The sequence below is a fragment of the Brachyistius frenatus genome, unplaced genomic scaffold, assembly GCF_029030835.1.
Source record: "Brachyistius frenatus isolate BFR_SWC_R1_liver_20210118 unplaced genomic scaffold, ASM2903083v1 Contig_3, whole genome shotgun sequence".
Lineage (NCBI taxonomy): Eukaryota > Metazoa > Chordata > Actinopteri > Embiotocidae > Brachyistius > Brachyistius frenatus.
This window is the reverse complement of record NW_027210602.1, coordinates 10,953,287-10,978,160: the sequence shown is the minus strand read 5'-3', so window position 1 is coordinate 10,978,160 and position 24,874 is coordinate 10,953,287. Positions and strand designations below refer to the sequence as shown.

General features: G+C 37.5%; 1 protein-coding gene across 2 annotated transcripts in view; it reads right to left on the bottom strand.

The window, feature by feature from the left end:
- The window catches only part of LOC138625491 (myosin heavy chain, embryonic smooth muscle isoform), a 67,546-nt gene that overhangs the window by 30,374 nt on the left and 12,298 nt on the right, over positions 1 to 24,874 (bottom strand). Inside the window, exons 2-5 of one of the 2 annotated variants that reach the window (XM_069706449.1) lie at positions 14,942 to 15,055; positions 12,264 to 12,394; positions 1,034 to 1,151; positions 11 to 201 (exon numbers count right to left, since the gene is read on the bottom strand). The gene's annotated coding sequence lies outside the window, so the exon portion shown is untranslated. The remainder of the gene's footprint in view (positions 1 to 10; positions 202 to 1,033; positions 1,152 to 12,263; positions 12,395 to 14,941; positions 15,056 to 24,874) is intronic. The other variant, XM_069706457.1, reaches the window with a different exon arrangement.

Here is a 24,874-nt window from a genome sequence, read left to right as displayed (position 1 = left end):
AGCTGAGTACCTGTGGGCTTTCCTCAGTATTTTCTGAGTGAAACAGGTCAGTCTCTGCGTCTCTTCCTGGTACCTTTGCAGGTCTTGGATCAGCAGGTTACGGAGCGTGCTCAGTGCCTCCCCCTGGAAGACCAGCCTCTCAGACTGGATCAAGTGCTCAGCGATGGAGGCCTGAAGATCCCGACAAGCACACAGTTGAAACTACGATGGAAAATAAAACATTTCTACTAACCGGCTTAGAAGGAGCTGCTTTGAGGATTCCTCCACTGGGACTGTTGTTTTTGTATTGTCTTTTCCTGCCTTAATCTATGAGCAATTGTCAATAGTAGTCTCATCAGTAATCTTGTAATATGCTGCATGCCTGTGCATAGAAGCTCATTTTTCACCTTGGGATTTGCACTATATGTGAAACAAAAGGATGTGAATTGAACTCACAGCATTCAACCACATTTCCCATGCTTAATCAGCTAATAAAGGCTGGGACATGCTGTCCTGACAAAAAAAAAAAGGTTAAAACAGGTTTTAAGTTACATTGATTTCAGATTATTCTGTCAAAACTACAAAATGTGGTTTCCGATCAATATATTTGCTCAAAGGCAATGGTATTACTGTTATGATCAGCTGACAGGTGTCGGAATGAACACACAAATGGTAATTTGCAACACGTTTGCATTTGACTGTGACTCTTCTATCAGGTGGAATAATAAACTCAATAGAAAGGTAGCAAAGGTCCACTTTTTAAAATATTGCATTTTTTTAGATGATCGTTTTTGATCTGATTTTATGCATTTTAAACATATTTTTATTATTTTTACAGCATACCTAAAATTGTGTCTCTATTATTTGATACTCAAGTTTATCATACTTTTATTTGCATTGACATGATTGTTTGTGTGTATATTTACTAAGAAAACTCCTGTATATATAGATACAAAATATGAACATAATATTAATAGTTATTATTATTTGCAGTAGCAGCATTATTATCTTGTCCGAGTGTGTGTGGTATCAGTTTTCGGCTGTGGTCACTTACGGCGGACCTCTGGAGGCAGGAACTCCTCTTGAGCTCTTTTTCTGTCTGTTTCTTTGTCTCCTGAAGATCAAACAGCTCAGTGGTCAGCAGCTGCTGGCGGCTTTCAATCTGAAAAAGTCTGGCACACAAATACAGAAACGTTCAGTCCACAGAAAAGATGTAAACTCTCACCTGAGGTCTCAGAGTTGAATTCACAGTGTGGTTTCACAGACAACGTGTCTGAAAATTTTGATTATCAACTCACATAATACATTTGTTTTATTTCCCACACTACACTTATAGTTAAAAAACAAAAACAAAACAAAAAAAACCAATACTGCAAACATTGTTGATTTCACAGGAGAAAAAAATGGTAAAAACATATTATCTAATTGTACAAAAAATATCTTATATGCATACTGTATATCTGGATAGGAAATGCCTGTCGTTAATGCAGACAAATAAACAAGCTTAAAAAGAGAGACAATATCAGTAAACAATAATTCATACAAAAATAATGCAAACATGCATGATAGTCTGCTGTAGTTTTTGTGGAAGGTGCTGCTATTTAATTTGTTTCACCTGAACACAACCTGAGCAGTTTCTGTATTCAGTAAAAAGGCTGAGGCAGGATGAACGTCTCTGTTCTGTTTGCTGAGAGATTTACCTGCAAAAACACTGCTGACAGCTACTGCACCTCATTTTCACTGGCACTTTTAAATGGCTGAATCAGCTTATAACCATTAACCTTCTCTTCTCACTGCCAGATCCTTCTTTCCTTCAATAAACACATAGCCCCTGTGTTGGTTCAAACTGTCTACTTGTCCACTACATAGCAAACTACATAGTGGACACACAGCCAATCCAAATAGATTTTTTTCAATATATAGCACACCGGGTCGTGCGCGAGGAGACAATCCAAACGCAGCAAATGTTTTCATAGATATACACAGAGCTGCTGATGCAGATTTTGTGATTATTGTTTCCTGTTGAAGTTGACAGCAGCCAAATATTCAAAACCACATTCAGCTGCACCAGCAACCATGAGACCGTGAATATAGCATGAGTCACATTACCATGTACAAGACATCTCTACATCAGTTACATTCTACAATTAACTATCATTAGCTGTTTTAAACTAATATCAATTTAAAACTAGGTATAACATTGTACACAAGTAGTCCATAAACAGTCCCAGCAGCAGAAGTATTACACTGCTAGAAGCACTAGTAGTCAGAGTACTCGCAATTGCATTAGAGGTGGTATTTGCTGCAGTAGCAGCACAAGCTCAAGTTATGCTCAAGTACAAGTACCTCAAAAATGTTCTTAAGTACAGTCATGAGTAAATGTAATTTGTTCCTTTCCTCTACTGGTAAGTACATATTAAGTAGCAGAAGCAATATGGTGTTCAAGTCCAGCAGCACCACATATTGCAGCTGTAGGGGTCTAACACCAGTAGTAGAACTACAGTTGTAGGAGCATCATTAAGGAATAGTGGCTGTGGTGCTACCACTGATGTTAGTCAGTGTAAAGCAGCAGCAGTATTGGTAGTATTGCTAGGAGTAGATATAACAGTCCTAGCAGTGGAACTGCAACTACCAGTAGATATAGTCGAGTCATACATAACTTCTTGTTTAGAATTACTCAAAATCTGTTCTACTTAAGCATTTATTATACTTAGCTGTCGGGACCTCTAAAAACACATTATTAACTCTATTAACAAATTTCATGTTTAGACCCCGTCCTCCCTGATTTCCTTTTCTGTGCTACCCCTGATAAAGTCTTTGGGACCCTCTCAGCTCTTCCCTCTTGTCTTCATGCCTTTTATTGTTTCTTACTGTTGTTGTATGTATTTTTGTTCCCGTCTTCATTATATCTGTCGCTACCTAATGACGTAAAGATTGTTAAAAAACTGTAAAAAAAAAAAAAAAAGATTGTAAAAAGTTACTTTAAAAAAGGACTTTTAAAGAAGATTTGAGTGTCGCTAACTTCATCCTTTCTCTGCACGTTCTATTTGCATTGAGTCTGGAAAAGGCAGCTAATGATAATGTGCTTTTTCTTTATCATTTTCATCAGAAATCCAGAGTACAACAATAATTGTAGTAGTAGTCATTATATTAGCAGTCTGAGTATTAGTTATTGAGAGTATTCATTGATGAAGACCATATCTGACTTAAATATTAACATGTATTGAGTCTTCAGGGCAAAATTTATGCATTGCGACACAGGAGTGTAATTAATCATCTGTCCACTGGGAGGCACAAACTCTCTGTATGAGTGTCAGAAGAGCAGGTAATAAGAGAAGTGTTTTGTTTGTGAGGATGAAGAGGAGGCTCATCTGAGAAGCCTTTGATGAGCTAAGCGAAGAATCAACATGTAGAAAAAGACAAATTAGCAGAAACGACACAAACAGCAGCACAAAAACACAAAGGCCCTCAGGGAAAGATGTTGATGTTGTGTTAATGAGGTTTTCAAGAAGGCCTACTGACTTGTCTGAGTGTTCTGAGAGCTGTTGGGAGAAGGACAGAAATCTGAGGTACAACCTAAAAGACAACTGTAATCTTTAATTTACATCCACTGTGTAATGCTGGAAGAAACAGAAAGGATGTTTGAAACACTGATGAAGCAAATGCCCTATCACTTCAGCAGTTTTGTCATATTTATCAAGCAATGTAGCTTTAATGTTGTCTTTTCTTGCTATCTGAGGCTACATAACTCTGTTTTCGACCGGACTTCTTTTTCTTCTAAACTTAACTCAAATTAGGAGAATTTTGTTTCATTACAATAGTTGAATTACCATTGGTTTCCAAAATGTATTTAAGGCACAACGGACTGCAGCCCAGTTCTAGCGTTAAAAGATTGTACAAATAATCATAAAGCACTATATATTATCAACACATAACACATTCCCTTGATCCTGACAGCATTGCCAAGCCATCTCAGCTTTGTAATGGAAGTGCTACGCAGTAAACCTGTTGTTATGAAGCATTCTTGAATTTCCATCCCTCCATTATATGAACAGGGTCACAGTGGGCTGGAACCTAGGCTAGATCACACAGGGTACACCCTGGAGAGGTTGCCAGCCTATCACAGGGCCAACACATAGAGACAATAAGGGCAATTTGTAGAATCACCAATTAACCTGACATGCATGTCTTTGGACATTGGGAGGAAGCCGGAGTACCTGGAGAGAACCCACGCAGGCACAGGGAGAACATGCAAAATCCAATGAGAAAGGCTGCAGGCCAGGATTGAACCCAGAACCTACTAGTTGTGAGGCTCCAGTGCTAATCACTCCAGCACTGCGTCACCCCTTCTTAACTTTAAAGGGTATAATTCAACTTTTAACTTCAACTTAAAAACAAATATATACAATAGGTCTATATCTACATTTCATGGTTATCTGAGTAAAAATATATAGAATTGGTATATCTAAAGATTAGATTATTATTTAAGACGTAAAATATAATAGAGCTGTCACTCTGCTAAACAGCCTCATCATGTATTTCAAAAGTAAAGTTAAAACAATCAGTTGTTAAAAAAAACAAATGAAGCCTATTATCCATATAAGATTGTCAATAATGATAATTTTTTTTTAAAGCAATTCAATTGTATTACAAATGTACCAAAATGTTACTGATGCAATATTCATACAGATTACTCATTTTACACAAACCTTCTGCAGGTATTGTGTTCACTATTTACAGTTTATCAGTTGTTCCAGTCTGATATCGTTATACAACAAATATTATATAAAATATCCAATTTGTGCCAGTTGTCAAATATCTAAAATATTTCACTTTGTCAGGGGTTGTCAGTTTACTCAATGACATAGAGGAGGTCACTGAGGAAAAAAGTTGGGGTCACTGGCCTGATGAATTTGATGGTTTATCAGGTGGTTATTGGAGCTGATTACATTTTTCAAATCTCATCTTTTTGATAGATTCATGCATCAAACCAATTTCCTGCAATTTGTCCCCTTGTTTCTGTCATCATCTTATTCTTATCATTTAGTTTCTTTTTCTTTTTTTGTTAAAACACCGACAACATTAACAGGTTTGGACTGAAATTAAGAGGCCATTAACCTGCATAATTACAGAGTGCCATTGCAACCAGTGTAGCCTTCTGTAGTTCTATTCTGTTGGAAAATGTCCGGTATTTCAACTTAAACTAAAAAAAAAGCTACCGCCTTCCATTCAGTGTTTACAAGAAATATACATTTTAAGAGAAATACATGTATGTGAAGTTTATGCAAATGAGCAACTCTGTCACATGTCAATCACAACTGATCAATCCAATAACTTCATTGAAAAACTGCAGTTGTGTGTGTGTGTGTGTGTGTGTGTGTGTGTGGGAGATGAGTGATGAAAAACATCATCCATCCCGGACAAAAGACAGTAATTACCAATGAATATATGTGTGTATAAGAATAACATACTGTGCTCACATGTACACACATTAACGTGAACATGTAAACAGGCATACACTGTACCTCATTGCAACAATGTGTCAAATCCTTCTCTCTCTGACACACATGCAAACACACATACTCTGCCAGCTGTCAGTGTGTTCTGATTAGGTGCTTACGTATAGAAAAGTGTGAATAGGGCTCCATAATTATGTGAACGTATGTGACAAACACATTTCAATCCATAATTGCAGGTGAAAAATGTGTGGGTGTTATTTATTATATATTTCTTTTTTACATTAATGTATCTAACTACTTGCAGCTTGTCACATATCATTTTCACTGAGTCGAGCATATCCAGGATCTATATACTGTGGAAGTGTGAGTGTGTATGTATTTCTAACACAACAACAGAATTCAAATGATGGATAAAATTCACTCAAGAAAGTGTTTCTATCATGGACAAAGGTGATGCCATTAAGCCCTATGTAAATGATCATGAATGTAAATTCAGGACTCTACGTCTACTTCACACTGCGTTAGAATTATGACGTATATTTACATTTACAAATAAAACCATTTGCAGGTGTAAACAAAAGATACAGTTTCAAAGCTGAAGCGATTTCACTGGGTTGATAGTGAATTCATTTCAACAACAATCCTGATAACTTATGTGAGGGGCAGCTAAACCGTCATCATCATTGTGAACTAAAGATCCTTGCAGTGTCGGAGTGTTTATTCAACTAATGTGGTTCAGACTAAGGATTAGTTGATTTAAAAAAAAAAAAAAAAAAGGCCAGAAGATTGTGTTTGCTTTCCTGTTATGGAAGGATAATTCAAAAAAGGGGAGTATCAGCGATGAAAGAGGACAGAAAAATAAGGCGGAGAAAGGATGAGAAATGCATTCCTCTCAGGATGAAATAAAAATGTTTTGATGGGGTAATAAGGAGGAGGAGGGCAGCAGATACTGACATGGAAAGGAGTGAAGAAAATAAAAATCATATTTAGCCATATTTAGACTAGAGTCTAACTCTGAAAAACAGACATCAGTCTTTTTTTACAACAGAAAGAGAACAAAAAGAAAAGAAAGTAAAAGAAGGAAGAAAAAAATTAAAAACAAAAGTGAAATAGAAAGCAAAAGAAATAATAACAAAAGAAAACACAAAACAGACAGAAAAATTAAAGACTGCATAGTGCAACATGTCTGGTCAGAGCCAAATGCTTTCGAAGCTCAATATTTAAAAAAACAACAACAACTCAAGATTCGCTTCGTAGCTTTTTTCAGAACTTTTGAACCAGCAGATGGACTTTGCTCATGTTTGCTTAGTTGTCATGGACAACGAGCAGTTGTTGATACTACAGTATATTGTACATATAAACGACCTCTTTTTCCATTCTTTATGTCTTCGGACCAGTTCAGACCAAAGATTTGCAACAAGATTATTTGAAACTGGCAGCTACGCAATTCTCCAGTCTGCAGTATTCTGAAACCTGCCAGTTTACACCATAACAACTGGATTGTCTTGTCAGGCTTTTTACATACTGTAGCTGAATAGAATTTGTAGTGTCTTAACATGAATGATGACAATGATGGTGATTTACTTGCAAGAGTTGCATTTTTAGTTGTGCTAAAAATGGCAAAAATATAACGAGCAAACAAGAGGGTTGAGAATATGTAACCACCCATAAGGGCTTCAATACACAGGGAGCTTATGCAAATGTAGCAGTAATAGTCACCCAAACATGAAGACTACTTCTTCCGTTGGGTAGCCTGAAGCATGTTCAATACACGGTCCATTTTCTAGCTTTTCTCCAGAGCTTTTAACCACATCTCAGAGTGTTCACCAATAGATCAAAGTTCTTCAGTTGTCATCAGAAAAAACAGTTCAGATCAAAGATTCACAGACAGGGAAGTGTTTTAAAAGCTCCAGGGAAAGGTTGTAGCAGTTTGCACTGACACATTTCAGCTCAACTCAAGCAAGTTGACCATGTCGCCTCTGACTCAACTCATCAACTCAGTTTTAGAAAGTTTTTGGGCAGTTTTACAACATGAGGCACATCCAGGGATAAATTGACAAAACATAAGATCCTCTGTCCTAAATTCACATGATTTCACTCTAATGTTTAACTGCAGTTGGAGACTGCTGAGAAGCTAAAGCAGCAGTTTAAGTTTCAGTGTGTTGCTCAGGGACACCTTGACAGCAGGCTTCTCCCCAGCGCACATGTTCACAGACCTACTGCTCAATAAATGACCATGAGCAGTTCTCTGATCACTGTGATCTCTGACAATTGTACCAAAAGATTCAGAAGAGTCAGATTAAATGGGATAAATCAATAAGGAGTGTGAGCTTTTCCAACTTGTTGATTCCTTTAATTGTTGCTATCAGAAGATATTCGAAGATATGAACAGATGAAGAACATGAAGACGAGGAGTGTGGTTGACAAAGTTCAGCTGGGTATTTTCCCAACTGCCAGTATGCCTGTGTCTTGGCAACATGCTGCACTCTCCTTGCGTAACCAGACTACAGACAGTTTCACTCTTATCTATGGGAAAATACAGCTCAAAACAACAAATATAAGCTCTCACAATCAGGCTTCATCTATTCCTACATGCCTGTGCTGATTTATACTGTGTGAGCCTTCTGTCCATCATCCCCTGCTGACAATAAAGTTTGGCTTGTAGTATTTAAATGAAGCAGATCCAAAGTTGAGATTTGTTTTGAGATACTTTTGTTCGTAAAACTGTAAATTCAAATACATTCTTTTTTTTTTTTTATTTTGCTGCTGTTCTGTATGCTTCTTATTAAAGGATTAGTTCATCCAAATAATACAGTGATACACTGTTTTCAAAGATTTTTGGAAAGAACACATAATCAATAAAATTATACAATTAGAGGAATCAAACAAACTGTCTCTCTTTTTAAAAAGTGTCGGTTACACGGAATAATTTGACATTAGAATGCCTTTCTGCTGTAAAAAGTGATATCGGAATTTTTAGAGGGAAATGAGAAGAATTTTTTTTTTTCCCTATGTAATTTGAGTGAACCGGCCCTTTTAAGATCTTCCTATCGTAACTATTTCAAAGGCTAATGGCATATCAACAGGACAGGATGGACACTTGTTATCAGAGAATCATTATGGCTTCCTGTTTTTTTTTGACTGCCTCTAAAACAACCGGGCCACCCTGCTGCTCTTTATGCTTCCAGTTATGGAAATACAAAGTTTATTCGCACAATAGATTTCTGAGAAAGTAGGGAGGTAAACACGACAGGAATGTCAGCCATAATGAAGGCAGGAGTTTGAATATTTGGTGTGCTGTTTCTGTATATCAGCAGTTTGTTTTTGATTCAATTTACCCACAGCGAGAGAGCAGGGTTCAGGCTGCTCACTGACAAATAAAGCAGAGCTTAAAGAAACAACTCAGGAGGTTGTTGACTGAAAAAAGAAATAGCTCTGAAACCACTTGAGATTTCACCACACAATATGAGCATCAAGTCGTTCCGCCATCATCGTACTCCAGTTGGTTCAAAAATGACATCAACGTAGAGGTTGCCACTTTTCACCAAAGACAATTTGGACAAATGAGTAAAACGGAGGTACGCTACCATTAGCAAACAGCAAACACTACGAGTATCTGTCGATCAAGGAAAACACACCTCCAAACACGCCTTAAAATCTTAATGGAGCAAGGGAATATTTCCAGTCATTCACTCCATCACATTAAATTTAAATGGAGCCATATCTGGCAACCATTAGAACATTTCTGTTAAATGAGGCATGTGAGGTTCAAACAAAAGAACAAATCCAGCCTCATTCTCACTATGCCAAATACGGCCATTTTGTCAGAGAGATAACCCGAGGTGCCCTTTGCGGTCGGCACTATAACCACCGATGTTCAAGTCCATGAATGTATTTCTTTGAAATTATGTCAAATAAGTTATTACAACCCAAACTTTGATCTTGTCCTAACCCTAACCAAGAAAAGGTTGGAAAACCACATTAACTCGAATATTAACATAGTCTTTTCATGATGTGCTGTGATTGGCTAGTCAAATTACAGCCATACAACAGAAAAAAATAGTAACAATAAAAAAGATGCCTTTATTTTTTTCCAGCAGCAAACTGCAGTGGAAGTCAACAAGACTATGCTTTGCAGGCCAAACATGTTTTTTTTTTTTTTTCGATCAGTATATATTTTAAATAACAGTGGTCTGTGAAGATTGAAGTGCACTCTGAAATGCCTTTTAGCTGCACATGTATGCGCTCTAAATGAACAAGAGCATATTATGCAAATGAGGGCTTTTGTTGGATTTGGAGAGTAAATACACTCACTTCCACTAGACAGTATTTGTCCAACAACATTCTGGCAATGACAGGAAGTGGATGTAATGATGGTTTCAATTTTGCTGTAGTAAAGCAGGAAAGTGGAACTGATTTTAACCATTTCCGAATTCCAAAAGTTACAAAACTCGAACTTTCATAACCTACAGGGGCGTAGGAAGAAACAGTTGTTTTGTTGTTTAAGTACAATCATGGTTACCTTATTTCAGTATAGTCTCTTTTCGGGTCGGCAGCAATTATTATAGGGTAGAAAACCTCAGATTGATGAGGTATCTCATGAGAACTTTAAGAGTAGCAGCACTTGAGTAGATAACAGAAAATGGTTTAAAAAACAGATACACCACAAATAGGCAAATAGTAGGACTAATGGAAAAAGTAATCATTTAAATCTACAAAATGGAATGATGAATAATCTAATTAGGAAATTAGTGGATTTGTTTGACATAAAATGAGAAGGGAGGTAATGGTTATTGTGGTTTAGTTTATTGGGATTTCTTGAGAATTAATTATTGTAAAAAAAAAGAAAATGACTAACGTGATTGTTTACATGTTAAGTGTAGCCCATATCTGTATTAACTGCTTCGTAGGATGGCCATAATGCTCTTCATTCTCTCTGTGAGACAAAAATGTGGCGTGAAAAATCAATGAGACCACATTAACTTCAACAGAACTGTGAAGATTAATGCTTGGTTGGGATTAAGTTTCCATTTCTAAGAAACTGCAGCAGAGTACACTTGGAAGACAACTGAGACTACAATCTCATTTCAAAAAAGTTGGGGCGCTGTGTAAAATGTTAGAACTATTTTGTATTTGTATTTTGTGTTAGAATATTTTATTATCACTTTAACAAATACGCTGACTGAACAAAGTGTTTTTTGGTGTGAAAGCTGTGTGTTAAAGTCCACTGAGAAGAAAAAGTCACTTATCTATTTTATCTGTGTGCCTAATTGTTGCAGTCTTGGCTTGAACAAAACCTAACCCAGCATTGGCACTGGACATTACCACATAAGTCTCCCTTAGATCCAAGGAAAACCCCAGCAGCATAAAAGTAGAGTGACGTCTTCTTCCAGTAAGCCAAGTGGATATGAGAAATGGGTACCATAATATAGGGCAGGGCTGATGGAGACATGTACCAGTTTGGTAAGGACCAATTCATCTGGTCTCATAAAGCCTTTGATCCAAGCTGTGACATGAGCAGACCAGTTTTGGCATTGAGAACCAACATTGCTGAGAAATTAGGCGATTTCCTGGAACATGATCATTATAATGTGAGTGTGTGTGGTTGCGTGTGTGTCTGCTGCCACACCTTGAACTCTGAGATGTGTTTTAGCTTGTCTTGTCTGCAAGAAGTGAGAGCAGTTGATGGCAGGAGTACAGCCAAATACTACCTTCTGAAGATTAACTTTCAACACAGCGCACATACAAAAAAAAAAAAATCTGAAAATTATTTCATATCGTTCACTTTATAATGTGTAAACAATGATAATAAAAAACTCAAATCATGATTATTGTCAAGCTGTCTAGACACCTTTACTCTTTAATCAACCTAATAGACTCAGACAGAAAAAAGACAAATGGGTGATGCACACACAGACTCCTACATTGCGAGTTTACTTTTTGGTTCAATGCTATTGACAATCATGATGAATAAGGGGGAAGGCAGGCAGGATCCTGTTGTTTTCTCCAGTGGAGCAGAACCTGCTGCTGGTATGAGATACAGTGAAACTCCCACAGCCATGTTTCAGCTCTGTGACAAAACACTACTAACTAACACAGAGCTGCATCCCACCCACTCACATGTTCAAATGCTGCACAGCAAGATCATAATTGCAGAAGGAGGAGAGTCCTGTTTAAAAATGAGCAATCAAGCATTTTACTTTCTAGTAATGCAGAGGATATGGAAAATACGCTTAAATGAAAAGAACCCAGACTGGATATAGTTTGAGTCTGCATCTAATACAGGAAATACACTAATACATTTTTTCAACAAGTCAATGTGGTGTTACTAGCTGAATTCTTTCCTTTAAGTGTTCTTACAGTCCACATTAACATAATTAATTATTTTTTTCAGCCTCAAAAAGTACTCAAGCCTGTCAGTCAAATTGACAAGCCTCGGGTGCAGTCAGGTTTATTCTATAGGTGGGCGGACGTAGTCAGATTGAGTCAGATCCTCCCCAGTTCGTTCAAATATGGTCACTTCTGGCTCCCCCCCCAAAAAAAAATTTTTCACTCTCCAGAGGCTGTTTGGTCTTAAATAAATAGGATTACTACCTCTGTGTCTTTATGAAGATACAAAAAATAATTTTGAAACATTTTTGAGTTTTAAGGGAGAGTGGTCAATTTTTTTTTCAAGGAAACACAACTTCAACAAGCGTTTGCCCTTTTGATGGGTCCTGAAGACCCTGAAAAGAACCTCTTTGAATTAAACAGGTTGTTTTTTTTACACACTCTCATACCACTAATACTTCCTTGTGCCAAACAAACATTATGTCATTGACTCACTGTATTTGTATGTTGCTGAGCTCCTGCTCTGTCTGTTTCTGCAGCTGCTGGAGGTGAAGGGTCAACTTGTCACTGAGAACAGCAAACCTCAACAGTCCTTCCCTTCCTGTGTTCTCGTCAAACACCAAACCCTGTGATGGAGAAGTCATTAAATAAGCTTTCAGGTGGAACCCTGGCCTTATTTACAGAGCCTTATACTGCCACTCAGCCTTACTGGTCATTTCTACTAGTTTTAACTGGCACTGCAAAAACAAGAGCGACAAAAAAATACCCTTTGGCCAAAAAAGATTTTCCCATAGATCACAATTTTAGAATAGATGCCCATGAAACTGGTGACAGGAGGCATAGTGAGTATAATTTTCACGATCGCAATGTAAAGTCCACAGGCCGAGTGGGGACCTGTGGGTGCAAACACTAATGAGCATGTGCATTAGGCACAGCACACAGGCAAACCTGTAAACTGGAAACATTTTTATATGTCATAAAATTTTCCCAGTGTAAGTCCAGTATTTAGTTCTACTTACATCCATGTTTGTAACACACCCTCTGGCAGCCATTTTGGGGGTCTTGATCAGCTCGCTATCTGCTCCATCAAACTGACGTGACATGACGTTAATCTTAACTAGCTGACCATAACAACTTCTCTGCCGTTAATCTCATGATAATAAATTATCATATTAGTACAACGTATAATAGGCTAAACATCTTTGTTAAGTGAGCCTGTTGGCTAATTAGCTAGATAGTTTGTTCATACTTCAAACTACAAACCGATTACCACTCTTTATTTCATGAAATGTTATTTTATTTGATGAAATATTGGCAATTTATTCGATTTAATTTAATTTTAATAAATTCTAACATATTAACAAGGCAAACACTACCTGCTAAATACAACATATAACATTCAGCAGTATAGCATGTTGCTACCATTAGCATTTACTTCAAACTGTTGCTCAGAGCTATGACAGTAGCAGGGTTGTAGTTTCTTTCATTGGCGTAGATTAGGCATACCGCTACTAATCAAAATGGAAAAATCTGTCCATCATTTAATGCCAGTAGTACACACTGGACAGGCCTTCCAGAGAGAAGAAGTCAGGATATAGAGGTTGGCAGTGGGCAGATTCAAGGAACAAATGTAATAAACTTTTCTGCCCCCTGACTAGTTTCATTGCTCAGAAGTAAGACTGCCATATCCTTAGGCTGGATTTGTGGTTGTTGTTATTGAGTTATTGTCTTTGAACAACACACCAGAAAACAAATATTCTTTTATTTAGCAAGGCAACAGGGAAGTTGCTCAAATACTGAATCTTAGACAAAAATGCTGATAATAAAACAGACAAAACAAACAAAATAATCCCTAAATCATCATAAAAAATGTGTCGTGGAGAGTATTTAAAGAGAATGTTCCCATATAACAGTTCAGACTTCCACAGTCTGTTGTTAAACACTGCAACAGTTTGAGTAAAACTAAAAAAGAGTGATGAGTCACCAGACAAATCATCAAGACAGGTACAGATAGACAGACAAGAGCAAGTGATAACAGGTAGTAAAGAGCAAAGAAACTGAAGCAGACACTTGAGCATGTGACCAGTAGTGATGAATTTGGAAGAAGTTACATCTATCCTGGTTATGAGTCTAAACTTGTGAAGGTCCCTCAGTAGAGCGGCTGTAGGCTCAAAGACAACAGACCGACTGAGTCATTCTGGCAGAACATGACGATCACCCTCGTCCTCCCCGTCGTCTGTCTGTCGGCCTCCATGTGACTCAATCTGAGACAAACTGGCTCTATGTTCACACAGCAGTCAAATCTGATTTTTATTTTTCAGATATGATCTTTAGTCCTTACTGTTCACACTGAAATTTACAAGGGACTGGATTTTCTATCCTACTTTTTCAGCTAACCAGGAAGTTAAACTCAGTTCTGCTAATCTTTTGTCCTTGAATGTCACGTATGTGGTAATCCAACCTCTACTGTGACATGTCATTGGGTAAAAAGCTCCATGAACCACTTGGATAGTTTTAGGTAAGAGCAGAAGGTCAGAAAAACAAGATTCCTTTCTCACGAGGGTGAGGAGGTGAATAAAATAACCAACAACATATAGACTGTTAGAAGGAATGCAGTTAATGCAGTATTAAACAGTTAGCGCCGTACCCTCTAGCAAAGATTTGTTTTTTATAAAAACACCAGTTTAAGAAAAAAATCAGCTAACTGCAAAGACAAAATGACACTCAATGCCTGTGCTCCACTGGTTACAATCATCTGAGTGTTTTTTACGAGAGGCGTCATGTTTCAGATTCCAGTGAAGCTGCACTCAAACAGTTTATGTTGACCTTCAGTCAAATCTGAAGAGATTTAACCTGAAATAACATCTCCAATTTAAAATGTTTTCTACTTGCAGTGTGACTCACCGTTTAATAGGATTCATATTCTCTACATACTGCAAACTTCGATGCTTGTAATTTTAAGTTTTTTTTCTTGCTTACATTTTGCAACATAGTAACCGTCACCTTGCGCTTTATCCATGCAATGCAAAATCATTTGTTTCTTGCATTTGATTTGCAAATTAAATTTTGTAAACTTCATTTCTTAAAGTTAAAAGGTGTTCAATTGATGTTGTCTGATTAGAATTTAAAACATTTGCGAGTGTTTGGCAAGTGTAATTTTTCCTGTGATTTACCTGCCGGTCGTCAGTGGTGGGCGAAAGTAGGATGTGAACTGTGTCCTCTATCAGCTGCCGTGGTTTGTCCAGCCAAACAGGGGAGTCCTCTTTGTTTCTCTCAAAATCTGAAGACTTCAGAGAAGGAAAGAGAGAGACATAGTATTTTTATCACCTTTCATCACAGGAACCCTCAAACAACAAATATCCCTTATGTTTCACAACCAGCAGCTTTTGCAACCAAATACCACTGAGAGTCTGAGAGTTTTGGCTGCTGATAGTGTGAAAACATCTTATAAAATATTTACAAAAAATATAATAAATCTGTACTCTATCTGTGCACTTTATCCTCAGAATGTCTTTCACCTGAAGCACATTCTGCGAATTGTTTTGCCTGAATGTCTAGATGCCATTGTCAGGCCAGGATTAGAATCAATACCCAATTAGCAAAACATGCTCCTGTTATTCTGCAGCAGCACATTTTGTTCATCTGTGTGGAAAGGAGAGACAGGAATGATGGGAGAGAGAGAGAAGTTGAAATGCAGTGAATCCTGCCCTCCAGACTGAACGCTGAAACTTCAAATTTGAACTTCACACAGGCTTCAAATACATTAAAAGACAGGATGTTCAAAATGTCATTACTTAAACCAAATCCAGACCAATTCTGGTGACATCATTAGGGATATTTTTTCAAGTCAAATGATTATAACCAAAAGAAACAGAAGAGACAAAAGTCTTGAAATTAACTTCCGTGCCAACTAGTAGATTCCCCACCCATGTAAATAAAACCACATTTAGTGACAGTGCAGTTTGTCAAGTGTTCTTGGGAGGGATTGTGTCCTGGAGGAGACTGTCATATCGCTACCTGTCAGCTTGTCAGGTGAGTGACAGGAAGCAGTAAAAACCTGACCCTCAGCTGGATTTTATTGTGATGGATTACCCTCTCTGTGGGAATTCAAATCTGTAGCTCAATGACAAGCATAGCAACACAAAATTCTAAAATCTCCAATGGAAATGCTGACTTTTCAGATCAATATCAAAGTGCTCACTAGCATGACACCAGATAAGTGTGATACTGTTCTATCAAAGAACATGATAAATTAAAAGGTTTTACAACAAATTACAACTTTGCCTATTAAGCAGACTCTCACTTTATGGAAGCCTCCCACCCTCCACTGCTTGAAACCCAGTACAGAGAGCCATTGTCAGACTGAGCTGAAACAGCGAACCTGGATGACTCATTTATGTTTTAGGAGAAGATCAGTCTTCATACATACTGTACATAAAAACTACAGATGGACAGCAGGCAATTAATTCCTTTCCTCACTATATGAGTGGATGCATTCTTAACATGAGTGGGCTGGGTGTTTGCGACACGCTGAGTCTGTGTTGTCTGATTAAGTCCATTTTGTTTTAATCCCTCTGAGAAAGATATACCGACAGGAGCTTAAAGGGGCAGCAAAGAATTATTAGTTGTTGAAAGGATGAATGGAAGCAGGACCAAAAAAAAGTTTCAACATACAGTATTTCAGGAGTGTGTGAGTCAGTGGACCCAACAAAGTTCTTTTCATTTCAGAAAGGGTAATTATAAAGTAAAAGAGTGACTGTTGAATGTGGGATGACATAATTGTCTCCTCATTATTGTCTAACCTTCTCTGCTAGAAATTATGTTGATATAATGCTGATATGTTTTCCGAATTACCTTCTCGAGCAAAATATAAGTGGTGAAACAAATTAGTATTATTTAAATGTAGAGATAGGACTGTACTGTCAAATTAATAAAACTTCCCATTGTCGACACTGAAATTGAAATAAAGAAAACAGACGTAATTGTAGCAATACAAATACTGTAATTCATTGTAATCGTGTGTGCGTGTTTTCTAATTCCTGGTAACTACAACAAAATAACAGGAACTTAAAAATTGTCAATGTACCAAAGGTGCTAAAATTGGCAAAACAAGCTAAATGTCTTAGTACTTTGGTTTAAAAAGGCTAGGTGTAGCTAATCTATGGGTAATTGTTCCACAACATTTGCTTTAAAAAGATCAACTTTAGGCACTTCATAAACCGAACACTACAACTTAAAAGCTGAGTTTACCTTGCGGAGGCTTTATGCTGAAAAAACTGGATAATTTTCTCAATCCTAAGGAAAATGTTGCTGACTAAGACTAATTTTAGCCCCCCCCAGAAAATACTTATGGGCTAGCAGAGAATGAAAACCCAGTTAAGACCAGATTTGCGACAAGACAAAACTGTCTTAAGTCATTTTCCACTGGCAGCCCAGAACAGGTTACCGCTCTAATGCTCTAAATATAGGCGGCAAGTATATTTTTGACAGAAGCCACTCAGAGGCTAAAAGAAGGCAGGAAGTCGGTCAGAAAGAGAATCTGATCAATTTTCAAAATAATACGCCCATGTGCAAACTCCCGATCGTAAAACACATCACAACATCACCATCTACCCCACAGTCTTTCAATAAATAGGAGGACAAATGTTTTTTTAATCACTAAAACACAGCAAGCTTTTGTCTTTGTCTGTAGGCTGCAACACAAAATAGGAAATGACAACAATAATCACAAAAAGGACAAAAAAGAAACGTTTACCCATAGTAGAAGCACAAAAATCAAGGAAACATGACCAAATCAGGAAGCAGGTCAGACAAAACGCTTTCAGTGGGATATGAAGCCATGCAAAGGACGCAGCACACAGGTGACATAGCAGAACTGTGATCAGAGGAATATGCAGGTGACAATGTTGCATGAAAAAGTTGCAGCAGTGTGAACTTGCCCTTCTCAGCTTGACTCTGGATAGCAGAAGTTGTCACCTTCAACTTAGCTTCAACTTTAACTCCTCTAAACGACGGCTACTGCTCTAGAAAACACAAACCTGGGTATTCCGCTGAAGAATCTATGAGTGAGTACAAATTCTTGAAGCCTCTCGGGGTTTTTTTGGTTTTTTTTATGGTTTTGCCATTTCATCAATACTAAAAATGCAACCGTTGCGACCGTAACAACATTTAAAAAGATAGCTAGCATGCAATACTCCTTGCATCACATTTCACATATTTTCTGACTGGATCGAAGCATAAATCAGGTGTCAATTGATGCATGTAAAATCCCTTTTTGAAATAACAAAATTAGGCAGACCAACTTTGCTTTATATTATTTAATAACCTACATTAAAAAGATCAAATTAGGTCAATTCATCAATGCTAAAACCTTAAATACTCCAAGCTCAGCAAACTGCTGAGAAGTGAATTTTAAATTCACTTCTAACAGACCATCTTCAGCTAACCATCTAGAGTATTGTAACCAAGCTCACCGTCTCAGCAGTAAAGTTTTAAAGTACAAACCGTTATGACATTTCGCATCAGAGCTTTAAGATATTTCTAAAATACTTACTGCAGGAGAGAGAGACTTGTTCATGATGACAGACTCAAACTCATTTCCTGACTAAGCTCAGACCACAGGGTTTTTTTCTGTGTCTGTTTGTATGTGGATGTGTGTTAGTGGGTGGGCTGCACTACTGTGTTCATGGAGATGACCCTAACTACAACCTCCCACAATCCCGAGAACTATCGAGGAAGGGGGTTGGGGGAGAGTGAATGTGGGATGGTCAGTTAATATTCGGCCAGAGTTTGTCAAGGATTGTGTTCCAGATTGTTCAACTCCTCAGCCTCATATTTGTGTGTGTGAGAGTGCAAGTGAGTGAGAGTGAAAGAGAGACGGAGAGACAGAGATAACAAAACACAGTATGTTTGCAAGTTTGATTAGTTGGAAAAGTTGCACTAAACTGCTCAAAACTAAACTAGATGAACACCACATTAAACTAAAACAAATCAAACAGGATTAAGGAAATATATGAATAAACAATGTCTCCCAAGGAGGCACACACCCCGTCAGAAAACTGTTAAATTCCATTTTCAAAATAAGTCTTTTAAATAGCATTTCGCAAAAAAGATTCTGTATATAAACATATAAACATATGTATATGTTTTACTGGTACACACAGCCCCCCCTTTTTGTTTAAGTTGTTTGGTTTCTTCCAGCTCTCCTTCCTGGAGAGTTGTGCAATGACAGTTGAGCTCATTGAACCCGGATTACACATAAAATTGGACATAGCTTCCAGTCGGAAAAATTAGGCCAATGTGTAAGTGCTAGGGTTGGCTCCAAAAAGGCTTTGGATCCACAGATTCCAATTCAATTTCTCTCATGAAAAACAAAGTCAATACATTTTTTCTATAGGTTATAATGGTGTCATCTGGCAGTCCATCTTTAATAATATACCATCATTAATTAGACATTAGGCCTCAAAAAACGCTATGTTTGTGGGCGTGTCTTTTTGATTGACAGAGGCCGGTGGTGCAGTCAGGTTTCCTTTAAGTGGGATGCCACAGGTTACCAATCAGATTGAGTCAGATCCACCACTTGCTCCTACCCAATCGTGTAAATATGGTCACTTCTAGCTCCAAAATAGCAAAATAATTAAACTGGTTTGAAAAGTGTCAAAGCGTTCTAATACAAGATTTAACAAGGGAAATCCAGTGTTTCCCCTTTGGTTGGGATCCTCTACCCATCCTGAAAGAAACATGTTTAGGTCAAAATCTGGTACATTGCTTGACCCTCTGTGAAACTGGAGGGCTTTTAATTTGAAAAATCACAGCATTCAGCTTACCTGCCATGTAACTTTGATCTCTCAGTAACTCAGTGAAAGACACGAGCTACAAGTTAGAGACCCCAGTCTTAAAGGTTTAGTGTGTAAGATTTATATGGATCTATGGGCACAAATGGAAAATATTATTCCTGATTATGTTTTCATTAGTGTATAATCACCTAAAGGTAAGAATAGTTGTGTTTTAATTATTTTAGAATTAGCTTTTCATATCAACCCACCGTGACAATTGGTTTGTGAACTGACATTTTGAAACCTGCAGTCTGGCATTTTGGCCGTCATTATCTTGTCTTTTTTTGCAGCCAGAAGTGTACCCTCCTAGGCATGTCAATCAAACCAGACATTAAGTATGTATTGATTGGATGTAAATATGGAGATATATTCACATCCTATCTAAAAAAAAAAAAAATTTAAACAAAAAAGCATAACAAAAAATAGCATTTTACTCTACTAATAGAAAAAACAAAACTCATCATTAACAAAATAAGACAAAAATAAATTTAAGTGTGGCAACCCACAGTTATAAAGATCATTTCAGTCAGTGCTAAGACTAAATAACCTATGATTAAACAGAGTTCAAGCCTTCTTCCTCCAAGTCTGAATTCACACCCCAGGGTGTGCCTGGGTGGGGCCTGATGACTGTGGCAGTTCGCCATATCAAACACACCTTGATACACAGGTATGAAGATGGCAGAGCCTCCCTGCACATCTGCAGTTCTCTCTCCCTTTTTGCTGACTTGTTTTCTGTCTCTTTATAACACACACACACACACACACACACACACACACACACACACACACACACACACACACACACACATGCTGTTGTTTTCATCTCATACTAAATCTTACCTAAGTAGGTTACAAACCCGTGTAACCTACTTAGGTAAGATTTAGTATGAGATGAAAAATCTAAAAACAGATGTTGCTACGGTCATTGCACTCCACAGTACAAAAGGTGCTGGACAGAAATAACAACATTGTGATGACTTCACCTTTTCTTTGACCATTACCAGTAGTTTTACCCTGAGAGTAGCATAAAAATCATATTTGTTCATTCTTTGATGACAAGGAATCAAATCAGCTTATTCCAGAGAAAGTGACACATTACATTCATGTAATGTTAAAAGTTTAGATATCGTGAAGGTAGAGGAAAGGTCCTTTTTATTACCTAAAACTGTTCTGGCTAAGATGTTAGTAAGCAGCTGCCTGCTGCCACTGACCAACATTGCCATTCCATTTAGAGTCGGGTTTGTGTCCACTTAATAATTTTGTATCTCTTTGTGGTAATCTTTTGCCATTTTGTTGTAGTAACTATGACCATAAATGTGCTGTAAAGCCAAAACTGAGCCAAAAAAGGCTAAGAAAAAAAAGTCCTAAAGCAGCAAATTTTATTGTAATTTTCCAAAGGTAGGTCAATATTACAGATATCTTTCACAATCAGCTCTTTTTTATAGATTTTTTTTTTCATATTTCAGGCACTAATAAAGTGAAAGCTTAAAGATAAGGGGAACACTTTCTGAATATCAGTAATCCAACCAACCAATTACTGTGCAATGCAGTGCTGCTCATGAATTTAATTTTTTTTAATTTTTTTATTGTGTCTAAATTAGGTCGACACTTTAAAGTAACTCCTCTCAGATCTAATCAAACCCCAGTGGAGAAAGTCAAATTGTACTGATAAGATAGTTACTTTCCCTTTCTTAAAAACTCTCAAAGGCACTTCTATACACCTGCAAGAAGTTCTAAATCCCCATTAATTATCTTTCTCATTTATATAGTCTGTCTTCATTCTGTATGTCAATGCAGACTCATTGTTTTGGTTTTCTCGGAAATAAACAAGTGTGGATTGTGTTGTGAAACCAGACTTTTTATTAATTTAAAAAAAAGAGTTTTGTTCATGTTTTTTAAAGCCTGTAATAAATCAAGAAGATCACACACTCTTTCTATCTGTATAGCAGATAGCAAGACAGCAGACAGTTTAGCAGATCAAATGTCAGAGGTCTGTGAACATGGACTGTCATGATAACTTACTCGGCAAACAGATCTGTGGAGAAGGAAAACTCCCCCACGCAGCACGCCTTGCTGATGACTCACAGCTGTGGTATGTCACCTTGAGTGCTGCTGCACTTTGAACCACCAGGAGCTTTAAACTGGGAGTGAAGGGTAGAAGATGCCTGGCATTTACTGACCACGAATGTTTCATCATGGTGAAAATAACTTTTAACTACTCGCCTATGTTAACCAAGAATTACAGAATTTACACAAATGTCAAGTGAGTAAATTTCCAGTTTGGTTTATTTGAAGTTACTGATTCTTTTTATTCCACTGTTTTAAAAGTGAAGTTTCAGATGAAATAGAACTGTTTTCTAAAAATAGTTTCTCTTTGAAAATAGTTAACAATGAAAACTAATATGGTTATTTAACTATTTTACTTTTTCATAGCTGCAGGGAGCCTCAACTTCGGAGCCCAGCAGTGGCCACAGAGAGAAAAAAGAAAAGTAAATTGTGCGCACGAAATACTAAACTGAGGCCACAACATACTAAATGGAGGCCACGATTTACTCTATCGTGTGCACGAGATAAGTTTATATATACAGAGACAGGGCAGCATAAGAGGTTTTCTTCTCTAAGCGCACTGCACCTGCCTCAATTGGCAGATGACCATCTATAAATTTGATAGCATCATCAAAGTTAGCATATTGGCAACGATATAATCCACAAGCTCTCAATATCTTCGTTATTTACTTTTACTAACAATAATCATTTGCATCCCTTGCATTACAGCTGTCCTTAGTAAACCGAGTTCTTAGTCAGACTGGCTGCTATTGACTTTATAGATGGTCAATGACAGTTGAAGCAGGGGCAGTACTTCTCTCTTCATACTGATAGGAGAAAGCCTGTTGTGCTTTGCTGTCTCTCCATATATAAATGTATCTCGTACACACAAATTATTTAAAACCTGCGAACCAATGAATTAAAACATGGCAACGAAATGCTATTTGGTGCACACGATTTAGTATCTCGTGGCCTCGATTTAGTATTTTGTGCGTACAATTTAATTTTTTTTTCTCTCTTTGGCCACTCCCGGGCTCTGTGCTCAACAATGCCCCAAAGGAGAAGATTTTTTAGCAACACATTATATGAAAATACAGCTGACTGCAGTTTGTTCCTCAGTTTTTCTATGATAAAATCTAAAATGTTATATGTCCTACTTATATGTGGATCTTTGCTGCTGGCTGGTAGCAGTGTAAAGGACTATGTGTTTATTATGATTAATGTAAGAGCAACAGGTAGAGCCTGTTCCTTCCCATATAAGTTTTTACTAGGCTAAGTGGAAACTAGCTACATGTCAACTACGTTCTAGTATCACCCAAAACATATAAAAACAAAGGTTCAGTTAAGCACCTGTGCTACAACAGCTCTTTGGTGGAGAAAACACCTCCGTGGGTACTTACTGCCTCCACTTCTCGGGTCTCAGGCTGTTGGATTTCGGAACCTCTCTCCCATTCAACCACCACTTTTGGTTGGTTGATAAGTCTAAAGTCTGTCTGATATAAGGTGTTCCAGTTTACACCCGTGTTAGCTGGGGTTAAGGTCAGAAGCTGTGTGTAGGCCAGTCAAGTTCTTCCACAGCAAACTGGGATAACCTTCTCTTTTAGGGGTAAAGGACTTTGTCCCAAAGTGTTTGGTCCACAATGTTCCATTTGGGATTTAAACCATCGCTGTTAGTAATCCGTCTATGTACTCGCCCTCCCAGAGGGAAAGTTCTGCAGCTTAAGTTACATCAGCTGTTGCATGCTAGCAGGTTTAGCATTGAAAGCTTCGACAGAAAGTTAATATTTTATTAATCTTGTCAATGTTTTAATTGGCTTTTTTTCCAAATCTAGGACTTGCAACTTCTCTGCTGATACTCAACGTATCAATCAAGCAAACAAAAACACAAAACCCAAGCTCAGTTTGTCCACTGACATTTCAATGTAAAACATTTTTTTTAATCAAGATGGCTGTATTTATGCTGTTGACAAAGAGAGAGAAAGGTGACTTTACTTTCTCTCTGCAAATATGAAATTTTAGTGCTGGTTTTAAAGGCTAAATTAAGTTAGTGATGAATACATTGTACTTTGATAATGCATCTTCCATTTGATTTGTGTTATACTTGTGAGTATTAAATATAACATTGAAACTAACTAAATAATTTATACTTTACTTTTTTAAAGTCTACATTGAGTACACATTGTGTCAGTGTTTTGAAATTGATCCTATATGGATTAATTCATCCCAGGCCTAATCCAAACTGGACTGTGCAGCGTGCAGACTACAATGACACACAGCTCTCTGTTTCTCGCTAATAAACACACTAACAATATGAAACAATCTAACCAGTTTCCCTGCACCTAATGATGTGAACAAGCAATTATCCTGTATTTGCTTTTTCTCCCTCATTGCCCCTCCTCTTATAATTGAAGCAGGCCCGAACCAGTTCTTCTGTATTTAACAATTACATGAGTTCAAGATCAGTTATCTCTCTGCACTATTATTAGCCGTGTTGAACAGAAGAAAAAAAGAAAAATCCCCTGTTCATTAAAAAACATTCACACAGCAAATGTGTTGAATTTGATGCTAGTAAACTGTGCTAAAGATTTATGTCAGATGTATTCTGTTAAGAACACTTCCTCCGTCATGCACCATCTACGGTAGACTGATTAATGTTATGTTTTTATTTTATACAGGTATTACCAAGGGTTGTGTTAGGGTTAGGCACAGTAGCGCTCTCACCACCACCCAACCGCAACACACACACACAGACACACGCACGCACACACACACACACACACACACACACACACACACACACACACACACACACACACACACACACACACACACACACACACACACACACACACAGGTGTGGAGGGCTGGGTTTGTAACCTACATATGATATTCTCCTCTCAAGGACTTGCCCAAAAGAAGTTATAAAACGCCTGTGACGTGTCATTTGTCAGACAGACAGGAAGAGAGGTAGGTAGAATAACACAAAGACATAGGAGGTAGACTTGTAAACAGATAAACATGCAGAGGGAAAGAGGCAATCACAGATAGGTATACAGTGAAATAAAACAGTCTTGTGTCCTGTTGAATGCAGAACTGTCCTCACCATAAAAAGAACAGCATTTTGTCTAAAAAATAATTAATATGTTAATGTTTTTGTGACAAGTGGCCTTTTACAGTCATGGGAATAATAATGACTTTCTTTTCAAAGGACTGGATATAGTTCAA